Here is a 26,980-nt window from a genome sequence, read left to right as displayed (position 1 = left end):
TATTAGTACACGGCAAAATGAACATAGACTGCTAGTATTAGTAATTATCCCTGGGGCTAAGTTAATTACAGCAGGACATTAACCGACCGCAAAAAAATAAATAAAAAATAAATAATTGCACAATAGTATAAGCTACATACTCAAAAATATCAAAGTTTTAGGAACAGGTTACAAAATATTTAAGATAAAGTTGGTATTGAATAAAATGTATTTTTCTGTGAGTTCATTAGAATTTCATCAAAGCACATTTGTGCTGTGTGCTGAAATGTGGTATAACATTTAGCAACTATGTTTGCTTTCATCTTCCAAACTGCTCTAAAAAAAATAACCGCTTCTGTTGCAGATGATTGGTTAGTGTAGGTTTCAGTGTATTATTGCACATTGCATTACTTTGTTAATAAGCAGCACTGTGATCTGGTAGTTCGGTATGAATGGAAATAAACCATGTCTACATCGCAGTCAGGTGGTTTGGCACATGTCAGATTACATTTTAAGTATGTATCTTTGCACTTTTAGGGCAAACTTTGACTCCACAAACCCACTGATGGTGGTATTCAACCATCCCAAGTTTCCATACTAATTTCCATACTAAATCGTATCAGATCTACTCACATAGGAGTTGAGTACATTAAGACCACTCATAATACAATGGTTGTTCAGCTAAGTTGAATTAACCAACATAAATTGGCCTGTGTGGAAATAGTATAAATATGGCAACCCACAGCCAGGTTGCGTGTTTAAACAGATATTGATCGGAAATGGAAGAAAATACTTGTGGACAATCAATGCAATTTAGTGGTATGTACAGGAACTTGGAATTCACTCTGTAAAGCCACCTCACTCAGGTTTGGCAGCAATTAGATGTAGACAGATACAGTTAAGTAGGTTGCAGCTCTTGCTCCTTGAAGATATCCTATAGGATTAGTGTATTCAGCAATATCCACATAGTGACAATTTGATTTAATTGTCCACAAACTAATGTATGAATGTGGTCAAAAATATTTCTGATTAACCTCACATCATAACCAATCAGAAGTGGAGTGGAACAGCTGGTAAATCGGTTGCATGAAGACAGTGTATGTGGTCATCTTACGATTGCTCTAACTGTCCCTTTTTGTAGCACAAGAAGACCATTTTTTTCATATTTGGCATATTTGGCCACATGCTTGGGCCTGAGCAGCTTTAACAACTTGTGAAAGAGGCCTTAATAACAGAATCATCATTAAATTTAATTTTCACCATCCTGATCATCAGTTAACCAGTCCAAATATAATGGTGTGCAAATGAATTGAGACAAAATACTGTAGGTTTTAGTGTTTTGTGTCACTGAAAAGGACAGTTTACTGTGAATAGAAACGTGAAAGAACACTCTGAATTAACTATTTGTTAGAAAAGGTGTTATTTGTCCAGCTAAAACAAACAAGGTTTTACAACTAGACCTAGCGGTTGGTGGTATTGATTCATTCTTTCACTGGGTGATGCAGACTTCTAGAAGTAGGAGGAACTGCAAGAATTAAACTCATATAGTACAAAGAAAGGGCAGTCCTATTATTTAATAATTTGAAAATAATTATATGTCCTTTTTGCTAATAAACAAGAAACAAAACACAGCAAATAAAAAAGATAAACTTTGTTGCAATTAATTTGCACGCTGTAAGATGTTGCTCAGTATTGATTATCATATTGGTGTTACAAATGTGCAAATTTGTGGCCAGTTTCATTTAAAACCATATACAGTAATTGGCCATCACTCCATTTATGGCCAATAGGAAAACATTATAGACATTGGCTCCTTAACGCTGAAATGACAAGTTAGGCCTTGTGGAATATTGGGGCAGATGTATTAACCTGGAGAAGGCATAAAGAAGTGATAAACCAGTGATATGTACAAGGTTATAAAGGCAGCAGCCAATCAGCTCCTAACTGTTAATTTACATATTGGAGCTGATTGGCTGGTGCCTTTATCACCTTGCACATATCACTGGTTTATCACTTCCTTATGCCTTCTCCAGGTTAATACATCTGCCCCATATTTCCTACTGGTAGGATATAGAACATTTACATGCACGCACAGGGCATGGTGGGGAATGAGTACTACAAACGTTTGCAGGATTTTCCACAGCACATGAAAGCAAACACATGCATAGGTGCAATTGCTGGCTGTCATCTGACACTTACACGGGAGGGAAAGAGGTATTCTAATTTAATCCAACTACAATAAAGGTGTGTTTACGCAAAAATGCATCCCATATAAACCTACAGAAACACCTACAGTATATACGTCTGGTAGTAGGATTATCTTGTTCTCTTGCTACAGGACAGCTGCAATACATGCTGATAACTGTAAACTTGGTGAACATGCCTCCGATGCCAAGGCATACACATACTAGATGGATATGGCACTGCATATACTGTATATTTAGATGAATTTACACCCATTTTTCCAACATCTCTGCAACAGCCTCACACATCTTTTGTATTGCATTGGCTGGTATAAAATATAAATTGGCTGGTATAAAATATCCATTTAAAATACATGTCCTTGCGTATTCCACAAACACAGGAATCCCCTAAGATCAAAAGATAATATCTTGTAAGCATTTTTTTAAGGGGTGCTGAAGTTCACCTTTGAGGACGGATGAAAATAAAAAAGGTCGAGAGGTTAATTGCCTTTTTTCCATTTAGTCTGTACTCAAAGTAGGCCAGCAAGGTGAAACGATGTTAACTATGTTACATCTATACTTATCCCATTAAATGTATCACCATCGACCAACAGCCTCTCACTCATTCCTGCCAGGAGAGCAGCAGAGAAATAAAAAGCCATAAGTATAAAAACAATCTAAACATAAGATTGAGCAAAGACATTTCAAAGGTGTTGAGTAAATGTATTACTGTTGGCAGCTGATATTCAATCATTGTGTTACCTCGCCACTTATTCTTTCAGACTTTTGTGAAATGTGACCTACAAAATAGCAACAGAGAAGAGAGTAATAAGTACTAGAGTTTTACCAAAACAATAACTAAGAAACAAGTTGCTTGTTGTACAAAAAGAAATTGCATGTGCTGTACTTTTACCAAATTAAAAGAACAAGAAAACAAAACCAAGTTGATGCAAGTTACTTGTGTAGCACAACAAAGAGAAGCAAACTATAACAGCAACATTGGAAACAGTTTTATTTTGACAAGAAATATAAGCACTTAATTGTTGTACAGCAATCAATTTGTAAAATGTAGAAATATGACAAAAATATATTATATATTATTGTAATTATTTTTATGTGTTTTACATTTTCCTGTGGTCTACTCAATACAAGGCAAACAGTTTGTGTGCTGAACCAATATCCAGGGGGGTGGAGCCTATTTATTCACTAAGAAAGCATGCCTCAGTGATGTTACTAGTTCCTAGTGAATTGATTGGCTGTTTATTGATTCAGTGCAGAAAAAGGCTGCCTTCATGTCCTTTATGTATTAATGGAATGTGAAGACAATGTGCACATTTGAATATCTAGAACTATTCTAGAACAGTTTAGCTTATTTACACAACTTTTTGATGTGCCATACATTTTTTTTATGAGATACATTACAACACATTGAAAAAGGCAGACTATTTATTGGAGTTGTGTCTTACTGAAATTCTACAGATGCTCTATGGGGTTTAAAAGTCAGCGCTGTGACCAGAAAATGAACCCTTGTGATTACTACTGTCAGAATGAGGGAATTTGCACTTTAACAGCGTTTAATGAACCAAAATGCAAGTAGGTTTAACCTTCCATTTAACGCTGTTCTTTGTTTGACACCATTTTTGTTGATCATTTGGTACTTTATTTTAAGCCATGAATAACATCTGTCTTATATATTTTGTTTGAGCTCAGGAAAATTTCCGCAATGTGTGGTACTTTCTACAATGAATGGTTTTAGTGATATTCCACTGTGGTACAATGTCCCGTTGTTAGTTCTCACATACTGTAGTGTATGTCATGCGATACTTTAATTTCAGGTGAAATATTCTGTGAAGACATATTAGCTAGCTATAGGGGTATATTCAATTGAAGTCGAAAACTGCCATCTGTCGAAAAGACTGCAGTTTTCGACTTTTTTGGGTCGAATCCTGATTCGACATATTCAATATTTTTCAATTTTTTTTTCGACAAGTCAATAAATTCGACTTGTCAAAAAGTACATGGATCGGCGGAATAGCTGCCGATCCACGTGTTAATGTCGAAAACGGGACCAAATCCATCAGGTTTTGGCCCTTTTTTTGACCATCTCAGTCCGACATCAAAATGATGTCGGACTGAGATGCGGACCCGGAGGAGGCGAGGGGGGGAGCCGCAGAGAGACTGGGGGACAGCCAGCGGGCATACAGGAGACATCAGTGCTACAGTAGCGCTGCAGCTGGATGTCACCCACCCTCCCGACCTCACGGCAGCTTCCACCCGGCTCCAGCACGCTGCTGGAGCTGGGTGGAAGCTGCCGTGAGGTCGGGCAGCTGAGTGACATCCTGCTGCAGCGCTACTGTAGCGCTGATGTCTCCTGTATGCCCACTGGCTGTCCCCCCACGGCTCACCCCCCTCGCCTCTGCGTCCCATCTTAATTTCGACTTGAAAAAGTCGAATTAAGATGGGGATTGAATAGGGGTTGTCGGATCTATTTTCCGACAAATACATGTCGGAATGGATCCAACTTTAATTGAATATACCCCATTGTTAGTATTGCTTTGGAATTCCATAAAATAAACATGGTACTCTATAGATGGAACATTTAAATGAAACAAATGGCATAAAGCAGTATTTTCCCACAATGCACCTGTAACATAACAGTAGCTAAGTGGGTGGTGCTAATATTGCATGACTGACTCCATGTTCTCCACTCCTGCTATTTGATCAGTTGCGCCATTTGTTTCAACAAAACGCTGTCTATATATCAGGCTACAATTGTGAGGGATATTCTCAAAAGTGTCAGTAAAGGTATCATAGGTGGTATTTCATTTTATCTTAAAAAGGATTTTAAAAAAAAATGCCATATTTTACAGATTAGAATTGTAAATATAGGCAAATTTGTTGCCGACATGATTTTTCTATGTTATGTATATTATAATATATATACATGTACTGTATCTATGCTAGGAAATATGATGCAAATAGACTTTTTCTTTGTGGTTAAATACATTACTGTAACACATTGCTACATTTGAGACTATCCCTGAGTTTTAGTTAAGATTATCAGCATTTCCATTCAGTTCATGGTACAAAGAAAGAGCATGCACAATAAAGAACTATATAATTTATTTATTTATTAGTAACTTAGTATTTTTCATTATCTTGTCTTATCCAGATTTTAAAAAACTTAATGCTTATTAGCAAAAGTTGCTTTGTGTTGAAATCTGGTGATTGTTTTTTATTTCCATAAAAGATTCTGGGGAATTTTGTTGCTTTTTAGGGGCGATTTGTCCACTCCAAAATAACTGCATACATCTACCAAATAAGCAGCACCCCCCACTTGTCATATTACTCCACTTGGTAGTATTATCTGGCTGCAGAACAATAAGTTGTAGATGGCAGCAGATCATGCCTATTGCTTAAATATATCAGGTATAATTTATCACATATGTTTATAACTTTATATCAGAATATATCACTTGAAATAGAAAAATGAAAATTATCATTAAAATCAATACACAGCTGTAAGGGTTCAATGAGAACATTTAACTTTAGGAAGGCTAATTTCAGCTGAGAAGTGCACTAAACAACATTGAGTGGGAAGTTTTGTTTCATAGCAAGAACACTTCAGAAATGTGGGATGCTTTAAAAGGGTTGCTAGATAGCAATATTCACAAATTTATTCCCATGTGCAGTAAACGCAGGAGTACCAAACTCAAACCAATGTGGCTTAACAAGAAGGTCAAGGCAGAAATGGATAAAAAGAAGTGTGCTTTCAAAGCATTTAAATCTAATGGAAAGGAGGAGTCATTCCAGTACTACAAGGAATGCAATAAAAGACGCAAAAAAGCAACAAGAGCAGCTAAAATGGAAAACAAAAAGCAAATCGCTATAGAGAGTAAAACCAATCCTAAACAGTTTTTTAAATACATAAACAGTAAAAGGTTAAAAAAGGAGAACATAGGTCCAATAAAATATGAATTTGAAGTATTGATAAATGATGACAAAATAAAAGCGGAAATACTGAACAAATTTTTTTCATCAGTGTTCACCAGAGAAGAACTGACGGTGAGAGAAGTGCATAACGATAGTGACAGTAATGATTTGTGGTTAGATACTTGTTAAAGTGAAGAAGTAGTCCGGGAGAGACTAAGCAAAATTAAGATTAATAAATCACCTGGCCCTGATGGACTTTACCCGAGGGTTCTTATGGAGCTTAGGTCACAACTAGCAAGACCCCTATACTTGATTTTCAATAGTTCAATTAGATCAGGCATGGTACCGAAGGATTTGCGTATAGCTGAGGAGGTGCCATTATTTATAAAGGGATCCAAAAATCATCCGGATAACTACAGACCGGTTAGTTTGACATCTAGTGTGGGGAAAATATTGGAAGGAATTCTAAGAGATAGCATAAAGGAGTATCTGCAGACCACTAAAATTATTAGAAAGAACCAGCATGGGTTTGTTAGGGACAGATCATGTCAAACTAACTTAGTTAACTTCTAAGAGGAAGCGAGTGACAATCCTGATCAGGGAAAAGCAGTGGATGTAGTCTACTTAGATTTTGCAAAAGCCTTCTATACAGTGCCTCACAGGAGACTGATCATCAAATTAAAGGAGCTTGGCCTAGGAAAAACTGTTTGTACATGGATAAGTAACTGGCTGGATAACAGGGTACAGCGAGTAGTGGTCAACGGGAAGTCCTCAAGCTGGACACCAGTAGTGAGCAGAATACCACAAGGGTCTGTACTCGGGCCACTACTGTTCAACATATTTATAAATGACCTAGATATAGGCCTGGAAAGCACAGTGTCAATCTTTGCAGATGATACTAAACTGTGTAGGGTGATTAATTCGGAAATGGTTGTGGAGTCTCTACAGAATAACTTATCTAAACTTGAAATCTGGGCATCTAAATGGATAATGAGGTTCAATATAGAAAAATGCAAGGTTATGCATTTCGGGACTAAAAACAAACTTGCATCCTACAGTACATATTAAATGGGGAAAGTCTAGGGGTAACAGTATTGGAAAAGGATTTGGGGGTACTCATTGATAATAGGCTTATTAACTGTATACAATGTCAAAGCACAGTAAAGAAGGCAAGTAAGGTGCTAGCATGCATAAAACGGGGAATTGAGACAAGGGATGAGAGTGTAATCATGCCACTGTACAAATCCTTGGTACGTCTGCACCTGGAATATTTTGTTCAATTTTGGGCACCCCTGTATAAAAAAGATATCGGTGAACTCGAAAGGGTTCAAAGGCGAGCTACTAAATTGATTAAAGGGCTAGAGGGACTGGATTATGAGCAAAGGCTTACTAGGTTGAATATGTATACACTGGAAAAGAGGCATCTAAGAGGAGACATTTTTAATATCTTCAGGTTGAACACAATGGGCATTTTGCCTCTATTCAACCTCAATTACTATGTTACTATGTTACAATAAGTAACAATATTGAAATTCATGGTATGCATAAAAATCAATAAGGGAAGAAATCAGAAGTAATCGGAAACTAACTTAAAGTCTGTGGAACAATTGTATCTGTGTGGAGTTTGTATGTTCTTGACAAGGTTTCAATAGATTGCCTCTGGTTGCACCAGTGTCCTCCCAGACTCTATTAATTGGCTTGCCAAAATAATGAATCCTAGTGTGTGCACGTGTGCACGTATTTACATGCTGATATGTCATGGAATTTAGACTGTAAGCTCCAATAGGGCAGAGATTCATGTGGATATCTGATTTTCTGTTTACACTGCTGTATAAATGTGTGGCATTAAATAAACAAAAATGATAATATAGGCAACAGAGATCACCATTTAGTACTAGAGTGCTATCACGTGCAGCATCTATTATTTATTTTTTAATGGTAGTTACCCTTTATATCGTAAAAAAAATAAAAAATAAACGTTTGCGCTATAGAGATGCATTATTTATACAGCAGGAACTACATGATAATTTTTGGCATAGTTAAAGGTATTGGGCCCAATTACAACATATGAGCCAATCACCAATAAAAGCCTAGGGTGGGTACACACCAGGATGTTGGGCAATTGGGCCGATGCCTAATTCCCTTCAGCTCTGACCATACCTGATTGCTCGTACATACCAGGAAGATTTAATAAGCAATGAAACGATAACTGTTCCGTCCTTCATTAATATGCACTGGGTCACATGGAATATCTTCTGGTTGGCCATGCAGCAGAGCCTGCCAGAAGATGTTGCATGTGAACCATGGAAGTGCGCAATCACGGGTACACACGGCACAATATAGACAATTTGTTGTGCTAATACTGCGAATCGTCCCAACATCGTGCTAGTACAGTATGTATTCACCTTTAGAGGAACTCAAATGTCTAGTGTCTTCTACATATACAGTATCCAGCCCCACAATAGCTTAGACACTAACCATCACTTCCTTCATTGTTTGTATTAGTTCCCCAAAATACATATTTATGGCTGCGAATTATCTTCATTTCCTCCAATTACAGTCTGTAGTAAGTTACATAGACTTGGTCATGATATTTAGAATAAGGTCTGAGCAAGCTGTGTAATGATAGTAATGGCCATAAGGCTGTTTCATTGCTGAGCTATATATGGCTGCCTGTGATCATACTGTAGATTGCTGAACTATATATGGCTGCCTGTGATCATACTGTAGATTGCTGAACAATATATGGCTGCCTCTGATCATACTGTAGATTGCTGAACTATATATGGCTGCCTCTGATCATACTGTAGATTGCTGAACTATATATGGCTGCCTGTGATCATACTGTAGAAGCAGAATTCTTACCAGTAGTGCATCTTTCTATGAACCTCTGCCACTGTTCCTGATCTTACAAAGCTACAGATGTGTCCTCATACACCATGGCTACAGAGGCACGAAACACACCTTATAAAAACAAATAGAGTTTACTGGTCAATTTGATGTGTTGAATTTATACATCTGTGTGAAAGTGAGTTGGAATCTGTATGGGTTGATGACAATATCCCAGCTATAAGTAGTGCTACAATGCAATGGCCGCAGCTTTTCTCATTCCAAATTCCACTGTGCTTCATCTGCAACGTTGCATCCCAGAGTCTCTAGTACAGATTAGTGGTGTTTCGCTGCATCTGTGTTGCTAATAAGATACACCATACAGTATAGAGAAAACTTTGCAACGTTACTCCGCTTGGTGCAGCTCAGTGGCATGTGTCATCTTGTGGCATATGGTGTATTGAGGCTTGGGGGTAAATTTACTAAAGATCGAATTTTGATCGATCTAAAATCGTTCAACATCGACAGGGTGTTTCAAGGACAAAACTCCATATTTACTAAAAAGTTGATTTTGAGTTGATTTTTAAACCAATGTTTATGTTGTTCGATATTTAAAATCTAAAATCAGTCAATTTGTTTTCAGCTCCATTCAAAATCAACTACAAATAGACAAGTAAATCGACCAAAAATTACCATTCATTTCCTGCTGATTTCCTATTGGACAAATCATACCACATGCAATAAACTGCTGTGGTTCTACTAATTCTGGTTTGTGTACATCTCTGATGGTGGTGCATCTGTGCAGGACCCGTTCTGCGCATGTGCAGAACTGGTCCTGCATCTGCGCATGCAGTGCCTTCTGAGCCATTTAATTAATTGACAGATGCTATGGCGATCGCAGCTGCGATTTTGCATACAGAGGATGTGAGCAATTATGCAAACAAAAACCCATCAGTCCACCGGAGCAAGTGCAAAAGCAATACAACTATATACACATTTGCAGAGCACATGCAGATCCTTCGACAGTTGTGAGCTTGAGTAAATAAATGGAAATGCAGCATGGCAGCCTGAACAGAGAAGCTGGAGCCACGCTGTATGGGTACAGATTCGCAGGCGCAGCCTGTGACATGTTTCAAATATGACTGCGATATGCCTGCGTTTTTGCCACCACTCCCCTGTCAACACCCACAAATGATGACTGACTGTCAATCACTCTGTGTGAAGGTAATGGCTTCTAGTGGCATCACCTTTAGACTTTGGCAAATGCGCAGCACGAATCATAGACATGCACAATTTACAGATAATCACTCAATTGAGAAAAAACATCAGCATATCATCCATCATTTCTACTTTTATGGGCATCATAAAGAGGTTCCAGGACATGTTTTAGAAGTTAAATAAGACCTGTTTCAGATGTACAGTATCTATTAATTTTCGTGATTTTGAGTCGATTTTCAAATTGACTGCTTGTAAATGAGAGATTTTTATAGATGTCTTTGGAAAAGTACCCATGGTCTATTTACTATTTGTAGTAGAAAGTCTGTTTTGAGTTGATTTTAAATCGATTTTCAGTTGGTTTTGTCTTTAGTAAATACCCAATTTTCAAAATCGAGTGAATATCAACTCAAAATCACCAAAAATTAAAAATTGAACCTTAGTAAATTTACCCCTTGGTGTATGAGGACACATCTGTAAGATAAGGTTGTCTATGTCTGCAGTCTTGAAGACTCCACACAGGCATGGAATAAAGTACAATTAAGATTTAAGAATAATTGAAACATTGATGAACAGTGACAATAGTACAATGCGTTGTACAGATGCTCCATATTATTCAGCTTCTGTTGTATCTCATCTGACATTCACTGGCATCTACCCCCATTAATATAGTATTATCAGCTCATTTACTGACATGTCCGGCGGGATGTTATGGAGTCAGGTCATCATCCTAGTGTGATCCTCCCTGAAAGTCATCCCTGGTAATACTAGTTGCATTTGGTTCCATGGCCTCGGCTAATACATTTGTAAGAGGTCTTGTGTTCATCATTTAGTATTTCTTCAAGGGAGACTTAAAGAGGAGAAGTGGCCCATCAGCAAGTGAAGGAGTGGCCCAATTTTTCAATAAGGGCTGTTGGTGTGTGTGTCATCCTCATTTTCCACTTCCTGACATTAACTGAAAACAAGTTGCTATACGTTGCATTGAGAAGACCCATTCATAGTAGCCATCAAGCTGGTACCAGTGATGGTCTTTTTGGGTTACTGAGTTTGCAGCAGATTAAGGCACTCTTCCTATATAATTAGAAAATCATGTAGTTATTAGGTCTATTCATGGAGCAGTGATAAAAGTGGAGAAGTTGCCCATGGCAACCAATCAGCTGCTATGTATAATTTTATAAAATGTACTTGATAAATGTTACTTCAAAGCGTTTTAAGAAATGCCTAATGTAGTTACATTAGGCAAATGTTAAAAAAAATACTTTTTTTTTCCTAATCCCTTCCCAGCAGCCTCCATCCTTTTCCCTTCCCAATTCCCGTCCTTTTCTTATGTGTGCGCCTTCTGTTCTAGCGATAGCTATCACTTTACTGCCACCCTCTTCACTGGGACTTTCACCAATAAGATCCGCTGTTCTAGAAGTGTTTTTGTTAAAAAGAACAGAAAAATAATTACTTATTGGTACAATATATAAAAATTATACTTTGCAGGGTGCCAATACCACAAAGGAAAAGTTGACCCCTTACATATAGTTCATGTACAGTATATTTTTGTTCCAAAAAAAACTGTCTGCACATCAATGAATGGAATGGAGAACGGAGAGACAAATGCCAATTAGCCACTTGAAAACAGATCACGTCTGTTAGTGAGGTGCTTATGATAAATTGTTTGCTATTTGTGCAAATAGATATTTTATTAAATTACACTGACCTTTAATATGTTCCAAACTACAAACGCCTGCTCCTGTAAATCAGGATGAAAGCTGTATGTCTGATGAAGAACTGAGATTAATAATTATCCTGTGCTGGCAGGAGGTTTAATTAAGTCCAGGGGAGATGTGACTGTGGGTGCTGGTAACCGTGGTGTGACTGCTGTGTTTACACTTGTTGAGCTTACATCAGGAGTATTACACAGTGAAGATCTGTAGATTTTGTCTTTACACATTAAAAAGTGTAGTTAACCTGGCAATTTGAGAACCATTGGAAACGGTTGCTGCATCCGGTATCCATCATTTGCTGGCATCCAGTCACTCTACTGAGGAAGTTAACCACAGAACTTATGCCTGTGGCACAAGCCTAAATGAGGGAGCTTACAGATAGAGACACCTCCACAGTATAGGTTAAAAAAAAAAGAATATCTAATTTAAAACAAATAATCTAAAGATTAAAGACGTGTATGTACTAAACCTTGGAGAAAGATAAAGTGGACTGAGGTAAAATTCCAACCAACCAGCTGCTGTAATTTCCAAACACAGCTGAGCCTTTAACATAACAGTTAGGAGTTAATTGGCTAGTACTTTATCTCTCACCAAGGCTTAGCACATAAACAACAAAAGTGGTAATTCAGAGTTGATTGCAGCAGCAAATTTGTTAACAGTTGGGCAAAACCATGTGCACTGCAGGTGTGGCAGATATAACATTTGCAGAGAGAGTTAGATTTGGGAGGGTTATATTGTTTCTGTGCAGGGTAAATACTGGCTGCTTTATTGTTACACTGCAATTTAGATTTCAGTTTGAACACACCACACCCAAATCTAACTCTCTCTGCACATGTTATATCTGCCCCCCCTCCCCCTGCAGTGCACATGGTTTTGCCCAACTGCTAACAAATTTGCTGCTGCGATCAACTCTGAATTAGGCCCAAAGTCTTTTATAAAAGGTTGGACAGCACATTTGGATCGACACTTGTGGTTTGGAGGTGTTCCTGGCATATATTCTCTGTGGTGATAATGTGGCTTATACTGTATATATGATATTATATTGTCTAGCTGGGTTGGGTATGATATCCTGGCTAGCAGACTCCTGACAGTCAGAAAACTGACAGTGTAATCCCGATGGCTTCAGAGTAAGTATTTCATCCTGCCCCTTTTACCTTCGCTAACCCACCCCTCCCACAGCCTAACTCTAACTGCCCCCCATCCCCACCGACTAAATCTGCGGGAATGGGGGGCATTTAGAGCATACCTCCCAACTGTACCGATTGTCTCGGGACAGTCCCGTTTTTTTGGGACTGTCCTGCTGTCCCACCCACGGGCAGCAGTGTCCTGCAGTGTGTGGGGGGGGGGGGGGGCAGTTGGGAGGCTCTTGCACTCACTGCAAAGCAGGGTGAATAGACACTGTGCGCATGCGCACACAGTGTCTATTCGTGGAGACAGAGGTACTGGAGGCATGCCAGCAGCTCACTGAGCACTGGGCATCCCCCCATAGTGACGAGAACGGGGGCCGTGGCTCGCGATCGTGGCATTACCATGAGGCCACGTCCCCTTCTACTAAGCTATGCCCATGCTTTTCGGCAGAGGGTGCAGCCTCACCGCGCATGGGGTCACTCTTCTAGATCCTGTCAAGTTGGGAGGTATGTTTAGAGTTAGGCTGTAGGAGGGGTGGCTTAGCGTTAGTAATAGGGGCAGGATGAAATACTTACCCAGAGGCCATCAGGATTTCGCTGTCAGTTTTCTGACTGTTGGGATTCTGCTTGCCAGGATATCATACCCAACCCAGCTAGACAATATAATATCATATATACAGTATCAGCCACATTATCACCACAGAGAATATATGTCAGGACCACCTGCAAACCACAAGTATTGATCCAAATGTGTTGTCCAACCTTTTAAGGAAGATTTTGGGGTTTACGCACTAAGTCTTGGAGAGAGATAAAGTGGACAGAGATAAAGTACCAGCCAATTAGCTCCTAACTGTCATGTTATAGGCTCAGATGTGTTTTCAAAATGACAGGAGCTGGTTGGTTGGGATTTTAACTTAGTCCACTTTATATTTCTCAAAACTTAGTACATATGCGTTTTTAATCTTTAGATTATTTGTTTTAACTTAGATATTCTTTATTTTTACGTATACTGTTGATGTGTCTCTAACTGCAAGCTCCCTCATTAAGGTTTGTGCCACAGGCATAAGTTTCATAGTTAACTTCCTCAGCAGAGTGACTGGATGCCAGTCAATGACAGATACTGAATGCAGCAACAGTTTCCAATGGTTACAAAACTGCTAGGTTAACTACAACACTTTCTAATGTGTAAAGACAAAAGGTATAGATCCCCACTGTGTAATAATCCTGATGTAACCTCCTCAAGCTGTCATTTCTTTAAATACATGTACAGGCATTTGTTAATGTTCCTGTGTCCTTTTATGTAGATTGGATTACACTGTTTGTTTTTGTATTTTATTTTTTTTGTGTTATGGATCTGTGTTACATTTTAAAACTTCATATGGCTGATGACCTTGTGTGGATCATTACCAGAACCTGAGATGAGCTTTTTTTTTTTAAAAAAAATTGTTACGGGTCCACTTATACAGGATGGGTATCCCTTATCCAAAATGCTTTGGACCAGAACTATTTTGGATATCGGATTTTTCCTTCTTTTGGAATAATTGCATAGCATAATGAGATATCATGTTGATGGCACCTACGTCTAAGCACAGAATGCAATTATGTTTCATATACACCTTATACACACAGTCTGAAGGTAATTTTAGCCAATATTTTTAAAAACTTCGTGCATTAACAAAGTGTGTGTACATTCACACAATTCATTTATGTTTCATGTACACCTTATACACACAGCCTGAAGGTCATTTAATACAATATTTTTAATAACTTTGAGTATTAAACAAAGTTTGTGTATATTGAGCCATCAGAAAACAAAGTTTTCACTATCTCACTCTCACTCAAAACATTCTGTATTTCGGAGTATTCCGTATTTTGGAATATTTGGATATGGGATACTGAACTGTATTTGTAATTTATCCACTTTGGTGGTGTTAGCACATTATTGCAGTAGGAGGTGCCCCTGTCTCTTTTTCTATTTTGTATGTTGGATAAGTTGGTGTACTGTACATCTGGATGAGGAGCCTGGCCGTCCCCTGTTAGTGGATTTTCCTGTGCTTAAAACTACTGTTTATGGACTTTTAAATTGTTTGTGGTATACACTGGCTTAGTGTCTAATATGTCATATTTTCTTTTATTTATATATATATATATATATATATATATAGATACAAATGGATGTGCGGCACTCCAGACGACTTGTAATAACGAGACTCAGGCAGTAAATGAAAGCAACGTTTCAATGTTTAACACATCGTCTTCAGGCTTAACAAACTTTGTTAAGCCTGAAGACGATGTGTTAAACATTGAAACGTTGCTTTCATTTACTGCCTGAGTCTCGTTATTACAAGTCGTCTGGAGTGCCGCACATCCATTTGTATCTATTGAACTTTATCTTGCGGGCACCCGGCGCGGGTGTACAGCTGATGGGAGAGCCGGTACTTTCTGTTTTTATATATATATATATATATATATAAGATTGAGAGAGACGGCGGCACTCAGAGACTTTCACTTCCAAGTTAATCAAAGCAAAAAGTGCATTTATTCGTCAACGTTTCGGGGGACGAACCCCCTTCCTCAGGACACTGCAAACTAGTGATTATGCAAAGAACAACAACTTAAATACCCTACCTGTACCGTGTATCTGTGTCTGCCTCCACGTCCCCGCCGTCCTGTGCACGGAACCCGCGCTTCCGGCAGCGTGTGGCATGCGAAATCCGGAAGTTGCGTCATCCCGCTGCACGGACCCCTCAGTGACGTGGCTGCAGACAGGAGAGAAAACGGTAACCATGGAGATGCGGCGCAGCATCGTAATGCTGCGTAGCCTCATAGTAAATGTGAGCCTTACAAAAATACAATACAAACTACCAACGTGTGAGAGCATAACAATAATGACAAAGCAAAACAGAACAAGTATACTGCATTACAGTGAATCGTGAAATCGTGATGCAGTACTCATAAAAACAGTGACAATAAATGCTTTATAGGTAAATGCACAAGTTAACTTCTGAGATCAACCCAGTGTGGTCAATAATAAACCATACTCAATCCTATCACACCAGAGAAAATCAATAAAAAGTAAAAAATAAATAAAAAGACTGGAGTATAGTGAATCATAGAACAATTCATTTAGGCATCATACAGTGTATAGTGAGTATGATACATACGTAGCCCTGTTTACGGTATACCTATATCACAGTAACATATCACACTAGAGCCCTACTCTGTGGCCAAATAGTGTTTAGGGCTTATTAAAGTTTACCGGTATTAAAGAGGGTGAATGATGCATGGTTAGAAAGCCTGGTAGACATCATACAGCCTGAACCAGGTGGTCACCTATGTGACAAGGTTATCCTTGAGCCCCCTGGCTGCGCAGTGGGTTATGGTGTGACAGCACCATGAACAGCCACTGTGTCTATTGGGCAAACTGGACAAACTGAAAACCAACTGAAAAAACAGGCATGGAATGACTGGATGGCCATATATGCCAACCTCACCTAAAGAAAGCATTGTAAATTCAGTTGTTCATTAAGACCTCTAGGGTGGATGGTGTCTAATTTAAAAATCCAGCGGGCCTCAAGTTGTAACAATTGAGTCGCTCTGTCTCCACCGCGGACAGAGGACGGGATGTGGTCCACTATCTTGTATCTGATGGCTGCCAAACTGTGTCGCATCTGAACAAAATGGCGTGCGACCGGTTGGTCGCTTTTGCCGGTGTTGAGGGCAGCCCTAATGGCCGACCTGTGGAGGGCCATTCGTTCCTTAAAGAGGCATTGTGTCTTGCCTACGTAATATAGGCTACAAGGACAGACCAATACGTATATTACATATGAGGAACTACAAGTCAATGGCCATCGGATATTAATTTTTTTCCCGGTATGGGGATGTGGAATGGAGTCACCCGTGAGCATGTAGCTACATGTGGTGCAGCCCAAACATTTAAAACAGCCAGGTTTTCGGCTCAAAAAATGTTTGGCTGTCGTGGCTGTTTTAAAGCCCGTGATGTCATTTTTGACCACTAAATCCTTGATGTTAGCGCTACGTGTATAACATGGCATGATTCTGGAATGTTTCAGGGCTGATAAGCCCGGATCAGAGCTGATAATGGGCCACATCTGTTTAATCCTCTTGTTGGTCCTGGAGCTGTTGGTATTAAATTCGTTAACCCAGGTAACTTTGTCATTGGTTGTTCTGGGGTTGTCACCCCTCAACGCCTCACTCCTACTAAGGGCCATGACCTTCCTGCGTGCCTGCTTCAGTATATCAGTGGGGTAACCCCTCTGGCGGAATTTCTCCGACATCAGATCTAGCTGCTGTTCAAGGTCCTCAGGTTCGCTAGTAATTCTGCGGACCCTGAGAAACTGAGAAAACGGCAGGCCTCTGACCAAAGGTCTGGGGTGAAAGCTGTCATAACGGAGCAGGGAATTCCGATCGGTAGGCTTACTATACAATGACGTGCGGATCGTGCCATCATGGAGTGTAATTTTGATATCTTAAAAACAAATTTCTTTGGCATGTGACGTGAGGGTGAACTTGACCGGGCTAGTAGACCCATTATGTTCCTCAATTAAAGTGCAAAGTATCTGGGGATCATGTGTCCAAAACACAAGCAAATCATCTATATACCGAAAATATAATGAAATATGTTCGGCAATAGAAGTCTGTTCAAAAAATAAACGGCGTTCTACCTCCCACATGTAGGCATTGGCCAGTGACGGAGCCACTGCCGACCCCATTGCACACCCTCTTTTCTGAATGAAGAACCGGCCATTAAACAAAAAATAATTATGTGTTAGTGTGTATTCCAGTAGTGTAATAAATAAGTCAATGTCAGGCCCGGTGTACAATGGATTATTGGTGATGAGGTGTCTCACTGCCGCTAAACCTGCTGTGTGCGGGATGCATGTATATAGGCTTGTTGCGTCTAGCGTATTTAATGTGGTGTCAAGGTGGACCGGCCCAAACTCGACCAACTTCCTCAAAAGCATGTTAGAATCCTTGAGGTGGGTAAAAGTGGCCTGGATGCAAGGTTGCAAATATACATCCAGGAAAATGGCTAATGCCTCACACAATGAACCCCTGGCGGAGATGATGGGCCGGCCAGGGGGATGTTGGGCATTTTTATGTAATTTGGGGATAGCGTAAAATATGGGGGTAACAGGAAACCTACAGCATAGCTTGTTGTATATTTCTTGTGAAATAAGCCCTTCAGACAAAGCTAAACTTAAAATATCGTCCAGCTCAGATTTAAACTCATGGGTAGGATCAGCAGACAGTACGCTATATGTGTCACTGTCAGCCAGCAGACGATCACATTCTGCAATATAAAAGTCCGTGTCCATGACGACGATCCCACCGCCTTTATCTGCTCCCCTAACAATCATGTCCTGCCTCCCCTGGAGAGATTTAAGGGCCAGTTGTTCTTCTCGTGTGAGATTTTTGTTAATCCGGGGGGCTGGAACATCCTGTAAGCCATCCATCATCCGTGAGAAGGTTTTGATGGACGCATTGGTGGAAACTGGATCAAATTTAGAAGCAGTACCTAGTTTCCTAATCTGGGGATGTAAACTGGGTTTAACTGGATGCATGGGTGATTTATCGAAATGTTCACGGAGCTTGAGGGATCTGTTAAATTTAAAAGTCTCTACCTTCCACCTAAACTTGTCGGGAGACTTTGTGGGGACGTATGCGAGTCCTTTGGCTAAGACAGATGTTTCCGCCGGGGAGAGGGGTACCGAGGAAAGGTTGAAGATGGCATCCGAGTCTATCGTGGGGGGCGGCCGCCCCTTTTGCCGCCTCGACTGCCCGCCCCTGCGGGTGGGCGTTTTCTTCTGCCGGAGGCCACTGCCCTGGTGATTGCCCCTAAAGGGGCCCCCTGTGGAGGGGGGGTCTGTTCAGCAGTGAGTGCGTCATCAGTTTCGCTAGCTGAAGTGCTACGTTGTGAATGATGAACACGTTGTCTCCGGTAGCCTCTACCTCTGTGTGGCCCAGAGGGAGCTGTGGAATTAGTTAGCCAAGTGTAGACCCGATGTTGCTCGTAGTCGGATTGCACCTTCTTCAATTTATCCTTCTTGAACTTAATAAGCTCAGTGCGGTACAGTTCAACCTGAGTCTTTAGTTTGTCTAGCCAATTAGTGGTTTTGTCTCCGGTGAGGGTATTCAGATGTTGTTCCTCAAATGCCTTAAGTTTGTCACGTGTGCAGGTGACCTCTCTGGTGGACTCCTCGATCACCAACAGCATCAAGTCCATAGCACATTTGTTTAAAACTGCAATCCACCTTTTGCAGAAGGTGGGATTGTGACGTCCGATGGTGGGGGAGTTTTGTACTCGAAACCCCCTGGGTATCTGCTTGTTTCTAAAATAATCGGACAGCGTGCGGCCATGGAACATGAAATCTATTTCCTGTTTCTTTAATTTGTAGAATTCACGGTATAGTTCCTCATTAGAGGTGCCTATACTCTCACCGGAGACAAAACCACTAATTGGCTAGACAAACTAAAGACTCAGGTTGAACTGTACCGCACTGAGCTTATTAAGTTCAAGAAGGATAAATTGAAGAAGGTGCAATCCGACTACGAGCAACATCGGGTCTACACTTGGCTAACTAATTCCACAGCTCCCTCTGGGCCACACAGAGGTAGAGGCTACCGGAGACAACGTGTTCATCATTCACAACGTAGCACTTCAGCTAGCGAAACTGATGACGCACTCACTGCTGAACAGACCCCCCCTCCACAGGGGGCCCCTTTAGGGGCAATCACCAGGGCAGTGGCCTCCGGCAGAAGAAAACGCCTACCCGCAGGGGCGGGCAGTCGAGGCGGCAAAAGGGGCGGCCGCCCCCCACGATAGACTCGGATGCCATCTTCAACCTTTCCTCGGTACCCCTCTCCCCGGCGGAAACATCTGTCTTAGCCAAAGGACTCGCATACGTCCCCACAAAGTCTCCCGACAAGTTTAGGTGGAAGGTAGAGACTTTTAAATTTAACAGATCCCTCAAGCTCCGTGAACATTTCGATAAATCACCCATGCATCCAGTTAAACCCAGTTTACATCCCCAGATTAGGAAACTAGGTACTGCTTCTAAATTTGATCCAGTTTCCACCAATGCGTCCATCAAAACCTTCTCACGGATGATGGATGGCTTACAGGATGTTCCAGCCCCCCGGATTAACAAAAATCTCACACGAGAAGAACAACTGGCCCTTAAATCTCTCCAGGGGAGGCAGGACATGATTGTTAGGGGAGCAGATAAAGGCGGTGGGATCGTCGTCATGGACACGGACTTTTATATTGCAGAATGTGATCGTCTGCTGGCTGACAGTGACACATATAGCGTACTGTCTGCTGATCCTACCCATGAGTTTAAATCTGAGCTGGACGATATTTTAAGTTTAGCTTTGTCTGAAGGGCTTATTTCACAAGAAATATACAACAAGCTATGCTGTAGGTTTCCTGTTACCCCCATATTTTACGCTATCCCCAAATTACATAAAAATGCCCAACATCCCCCTGGCCGGCCCATCATCTCCGCCAGGGGCTCATTGTGTGAGGCATTAGCCATTTTCCTGGATGTATATTTGCAACCTTGCATCCAGGCCACTTTTACCCACCTCAAGGATTCTAACATGCTTTTGAGGAAGTTGGTCGAGTTTGGGCCGGTCCACCTTGACACCACATTAAATACGCTAGACGTAACAAGCCTATATACATGCATCCCGCATACAGCAGGTTTAGCGGCAGTGAGACACCTCATCACCAATAATCCATTGTACACCGGGCCTGACATTGACTTATTTATTACACTACTGGAATACACACTAACACATAATTATTTTTTGTTTAATGGCCGGTTCTTCATTCAGAAAAGAGGGTGTGCAATGGGGTCGGCAGTGGCTCCGTCACTGGCCAATGCCTACATGTGGGAGGTAGAACGCCGTTTATTTTTTGAACAGACTTCTATTGCCGAACATATTTCATTATATTTTCGGTATATAGATGATTTGCTTGTGTTTTGGACACATGATCCCCAGATACTTTGCACTTTAATTGAGGAACATAATGGGTCTACTAGCCCGGTCAAGTTCACCCTCACGTCACATGCCAAAGAAATTTGTTTTTTAGATATCAAAATTACACTCCATGATGGCACGATCCGCACGTCATTGTATAGTAAGCCTACCAATCGGAATTCCCTGCTCCGTTATGACAGCTTTCACCCCAGACCTTTGGTCAGAGGCCTGCCGTTTTCTCAGTTTCTCAGGGTCCGCAGAATTACTAGCGAACCTGAGGACCTTGAACAGCAGCTAGATCTGATGTCGGAGAAATTCCGCCAGAGGGGTTACCCCACTGATATACTGAAGCAGGCACGCAGGAAGGTCATGGCCCTTAGTAGGAGTGAGGCGTTGAGGGGTGACAACCCCAGAACAACCAATGACAAAGTTACCTGGGTTAACAAATTTAATACCAACAGCTCCAGGACCAACAAGAGGATTAAACAGATGTGGCCCATTATCAGCTCTGATCCGGGCTTATCAGCCCTGAAACATTCCAGAATCATGCCATGTTATACACGTAGCGCTAACATCAAGGATTTAGTGGTCAAAAATGACATCACGGGCTTTAAAACAGCCACGACAGCCAAACATTTTTTGAGCCGAAAACCTGGCTGTTTTAAATGTTTGGGCTGCACCACATGTAGCTACATGCTCACGGGTGACTCCATTCCACATCCCCATACCGGGAAAAAAATTAATATCCGATGGCCATTGACTTGTAGTTCCTCATATGTAATATACGTATTGGTCTGTCCTTGTAGCCTTTATTACGTAGGCAAGACACAATGCCTCTTTAAGGAACGAATGGCCCTTCACAGTTCGGCCATTAGGGCTGCCCTCAACACCGGCAAAAGCGACCAACCGGTCGCACGCCATTTTGTTCAGATGCGACACAGTTTGGCAGCCATCAGATACAAGATAGTGGACCACATCCCGTCCTCTGTCCGCGGTGGAGACAGAGCGACTCAATTGTTACAACTTGAGGCCCGCTGGATTTTTAAATTAGACACCATCCACCCTAGAGGTCTTAATGAACAACTGAATTTACAATGCTTTCTTTAGGTGAGGTTGGCATATATGGCCATCCAGTCATTCCATGCCTGTTTTTTCAGTTGGTTTTCAGTTTGTCCAGTTTGCCCAATAGACACAGTGGCTGTTCATGGTGCTGTCACACCATAACCCACTGCGCAGCCAGGGGGCTCCAGGATAACCTTGTCACATAGGTGACCACCTGGTTCAGGCTGTATGATGTCTACCAGGCTTTCTAACCATGCATCATTCACCCTCTTTAATACCGGTAAACTTTAATAAGCCCTAAACACTATTTGGCCACACAGTAGGGCTCTAGTGTGATATGTTACTGTGATATAGGTATACCGTAAACAGGGCTACGTATGTATCATACTCACTATACACTGTATGATGCCTAAATGAATTGTTCTATGATTCACTATACTCCAGTATTTTTATTTATTTTTTACTTTTTATTGATTTTCTCTGGTGTGATAGGATTGAGTATGGTTTATTATTGACCACACTGGGTTGATCTCTGAGGTTAACTTGTGCATTTACCTATAAAGCATTTATTGTCACTGTTTTTATGAGTACTGCATCACGATTTCACGATTCACTGTAATGCAGTATACTTGTTCTGTTTTGCTTTGTCATTATTGTTATGCTCTCACACGTTGGTAGTTTGTATTGTATTTTTGTATTTTTGTAAGGCTCACATTTACTATGAGGCTACGCAGCATTACGATGCTGCGCCGCATCTCCATGGTTACCGTTTTCTCTCCTGTCTGCAGCCACGTCACTGAGGGGTCCGTGCAGCGGGATGACGCAACTTCCGGATTTCGCATGCCACACGCTGCCGGAAGCGCGGGTTCCGTGCACAGGACGGCGGGGACGTGGAGGCAGACACAGATACACGGTACAGGTAGGGTATTTAAGTTGTTGTTCTTTGCATAATTACTAGTTTGCAGTGTCCTGAGGAAGGGGGTTCGTCCCCCGAAACGTTGACGAATAAATGCACTTTTTGCTTTGATTAACTTGGAAGTGAAAGTCTCTGAGTGCCGCCGTCTCTCTCCATCTTGCATATTGGGGCTGCCATACCCTTAGGAGGGCACCGGAGCAAATACCCCTACGGGGACCACGGAGTGCCGGGCTGCTTCCATGGACTATATATATATATATATATATTTATTACCAATCCAGGTATATCTGTGCTCCGGTGCCCTCCTAAGTAGATGGCACACCTAAATATGCAAGAATGTGGAGAGAGGCAGCACTCACGAGACTGGAAGCAATTTAAAAGTCACTATAAAGCGTGCTTTATTCAGTCTACGCTTCAGGGTTCTTGACCCCTTCCTCAGGACTGTCCTGATTAAGGGGTCATGAACCCCGAAACGTTGACAGAATAAAGCACGCTTTGTGGTGACTATTAAATTGCTTCCAGTATCCAGAGTGCCGCCTCTCTACAAATTTTGGTATATATAAAATAGATAGATAGATAGATAGATAGATAGATAGATAGATAGATAGATAGATAGATAGATAGATCGATCGATCACAGGGTTGAACACACTTAGGTCCCCCACACTTAGTTCAACAGTCATTAGGTCGACACCTGAAATAGGTCAACACAGTCATTAGGTCGACATGGAAAGGGGTCGACATGAGATTTAAAAAAAATGGTGTCAATTTCTTTGTAAAGTGACTGGGAAGCCCAATTAGTGCACCATGTCCCCCGCATGGCTCGCTTCACTTGCCATGCTTAAAAGTTCAGAAAATAAAAACATTTCAAAACCTCATGTCGACCTTTTTCTATTTTGACCTAGTACATGTTGACCTAATGACCATGTTGTCCTATGACTTAATGCATGTCGATTAGTAGTGGTCAACCTAATGACTGTCAACCTAAATGTGGTCGACCTAAAGACCGGATACTATATATATATATATATATATATATATACTAGAGATGAGCGGGTTCAGTTCGTCGAGATCCGAACCCCCCCAAAACTTCACCTATTTTACACGGTTCCGAGGCAGCCTGGGATCTTCCCGCCTTGCTCGGTTAACCCGAATGCGTCCGAATGTCATCATCCCACTGTCGGATTCTCGCGAGATTCGTATTCTATATAAAGAGCCGCGCGTCGCCGCCATTTTCGCTTGTGCATTGGAGATTGAATGGAGAGGATGTGGCTACATTCTCTGCCTGAAAAGCTCCATATCTGTGCTCAGTGTGCTGCAAATATCTGTGCTCAGTGTGCTGCAAATATCTACGTTCTCTGCCTGAAAAGCTCCATATCTGTGCTCAGTATGCTGCAAATATCTGTGCTCAGTGTGCTGCATTTTGGTGACCAACAGTATATAGTTGTACAGTACAGTAGGCCATTGCTGTATCATGCAGCTCTGTGTCACTGCAAGTATCCATTCCATATCTGTGCTGCATTTTTGTGAGCAGTATATAGAGTAGTACAGTGCAGCATTTTGGTGACCAACAGTATATAGTTGTACAGTGCAGTAGGCCATTGCTGTATCTTGCAGCTCTGTGTCACTGCAAGTATCCATTCCATATCTGTGCTGCATTTTTGTTAGCAGTATATATAGTAGTACAGTGCAGCATTTTGGTGACCAACAGTATATAGTTGTACAGTACAGTAGGCCATTGCTGTATCTTGCAGCTCCGTGTCACTGCAAGTATCCATTCCATATCTGTGCGCCATTTTTGTGAGCAGTATATATAGTAGTACAGTGCAACATTTTGGTGACCAACAGTATATAGTTGTACAGTACAGTAGGCCATTGCTGTATCTTGCAGCTCTGTGTCACTGCAAGTATCCATTCCATATCTGTGCTGCATTTTTCTGAGCAATATATATAGTAGTACAGTGCAGCATTTTGGTGACCAACAGTATATGGTTGTACAGTACATTAGGCCATTGATGTATCTTGCAGCTCTGTGCCACTGCAAGTATCCATTCCATATCTGTGCTGCATTTTTGTGAGCAGTATATATAGTAGTACAGTGCAGCATTTTGGTGACCAACAGTATATAGTTGCACAGTACAGTAGGCCATTGCTGTATCTTGCAACTTTGTGTCACTGCAAGTATCCATTCCATATCTGTGCTGCATTGTTGTGAGCAGTATATATAGTAGTACAGTGCAGCATTGTGTTGACCAGTATACTACAGTACAATAGTCCAGTGCTATTCTCGCTGCTCAGTGTCAGAATCATCAGTGCTCAGTAAAATCAGTGCTCAGTATAATCTGTAATCAGTATAATCAGTTCTCAGTATAATCAGTTCTCAGTATAATCAGTGCACAGTTAGACGTGCGCCCGTTTTCCACCATTAGTGCATTGGGATTTAGACAATTTATGAAGTTATTGTGTCCCCGGTACAAAATCCCATCTAGATTCCACTTCACTAGGCAGGCGATAGCGAGATTTTACCAATTAATATCAGTGATTTATAATTAATTATTAACTACAGTGATCTTGCCAAATGATTCCAGTTATTTTGTCATTTTCTTCCAGTGATTTGGACCAATAATACCATTGATTAGAACGAATAATTCCTGTGATTTTGTCATTTTCTTCCAGTGATTTGGACCAATAATACCATTGATTAGAACGAATAAATCCAGTGATTTTGTCATTTTCTTCCAGTGATTTGGACCAATAATACAATTGATTAGAATGAATTCTAATAATAATAATAATAATAATTGATATTGAGGTGTTTGTGTCACTTAGCTTAGCCGTCCAGCGACCACAGTGCACCACTTTTTCTCTTTTCTTTGCATCATGTGCTGTTTGGGGCCAATTTTTTTAAGTGCCATCCTGTCTGACACTGCAGTGCCACTCCTAGATGGGCCAGGTGTTTGTACCGCCTTCTTGGGTCGCTTAGCTTAGTCATCCAGCGACCTTAGTGCAAATTTTAGGACTAAAAATAATATTGTGAGTTGTTTAGAATAGACTGGAAATGAGTGGAAATAATGGTTATTGAGGTTAATAATACTATAGGATCAAAATTGACCCCCAAATTCTATGATTTAAGCTGTTTTTGAGGGTTTTTTGAAAAAAAACACCTGAATCCAAAACACACCCGAATTTGACAAAAAATTTGCTGGGACGTTTTGCCAAAACGCGTCCGAATCCAAAACACGGCCGCGGAACCGAATCCAAAACCAAAACACAATACCCGAAAAATAATTCCGGTGCACATCTCTAATATATATATATATTTAAAAACACACATGAGTTAGAGAATTATATGGATTTATAACCAACTTGCATTCCCCTCCTCATCAGGCACTTTCTGATCATGGTGAGAGGCATCCTCCTACAGTTTTTGCCAGTAATCCCATTTAGTGACACAAATAATCAGCCATAGGTAGTGCTGTTACAGGGGGATTTTCCACCCTGTGCCAGCCCCGCACCTGCAAACATGTGAAGTCGTGACATCATATTTAGGGGATGAGACCCCAAGGACTAGGAAGAAGAGGAAAGCTCAGAGCATCCTAAAGACACTCTGAACAGCTCTGCAGCAGTTCTACAGACTGCAGGGTGCCAAATGCAGGTGCCAGAGGGCAGTGAAGCTGCTGCCCCAAGGCCATGCTCCCAGAATGGTGGTACCGCTTATTTATGGCCCTGACCATAGGCTTTGCGGTCTTTTACCCATTTAGGCTCTTTTAAACAGTATTGACATTAAAGACTATTAGATATATTGTACACACCTACTGTAGTTCTACTTTTCTTTCTGGCTATATTTCCTCTATACAGTTTCCTTTCCTACATTTTTTTTTGCTCTCTCAGCAACTTTTTGACACTACAGAATATCTTCCTTGACACAAATGTGTTATGTGGTAAATTGAATAGATTTAAACTTTTACTTAGTACTTCTATACATTTATATAGTACCAGAACTATTCTTAGCAGTGTA

The 26,980-nt window shown here is 40.9% G+C and overlaps 1 protein-coding gene across 1 annotated transcript in view; it reads left to right on the top strand.

Moving 5' to 3' along the window:
* Positions 1-26,980, top strand: part of LRP1B (LDL receptor related protein 1B) — a 1,835,733-nt gene that overhangs the window by 1,777,341 nt on the left and 31,412 nt on the right. The window lies entirely within an intron of this gene.

Source organism: Pseudophryne corroboree, chromosome 7 (genome assembly GCF_028390025.1).
Source record: "Pseudophryne corroboree isolate aPseCor3 chromosome 7, aPseCor3.hap2, whole genome shotgun sequence".
Classification (NCBI taxonomy): Eukaryota; Metazoa; Chordata; class Amphibia; order Anura; family Myobatrachidae; genus Pseudophryne; species Pseudophryne corroboree.
This window is presented reverse-complemented; position numbering and strand designations above follow the sequence as displayed.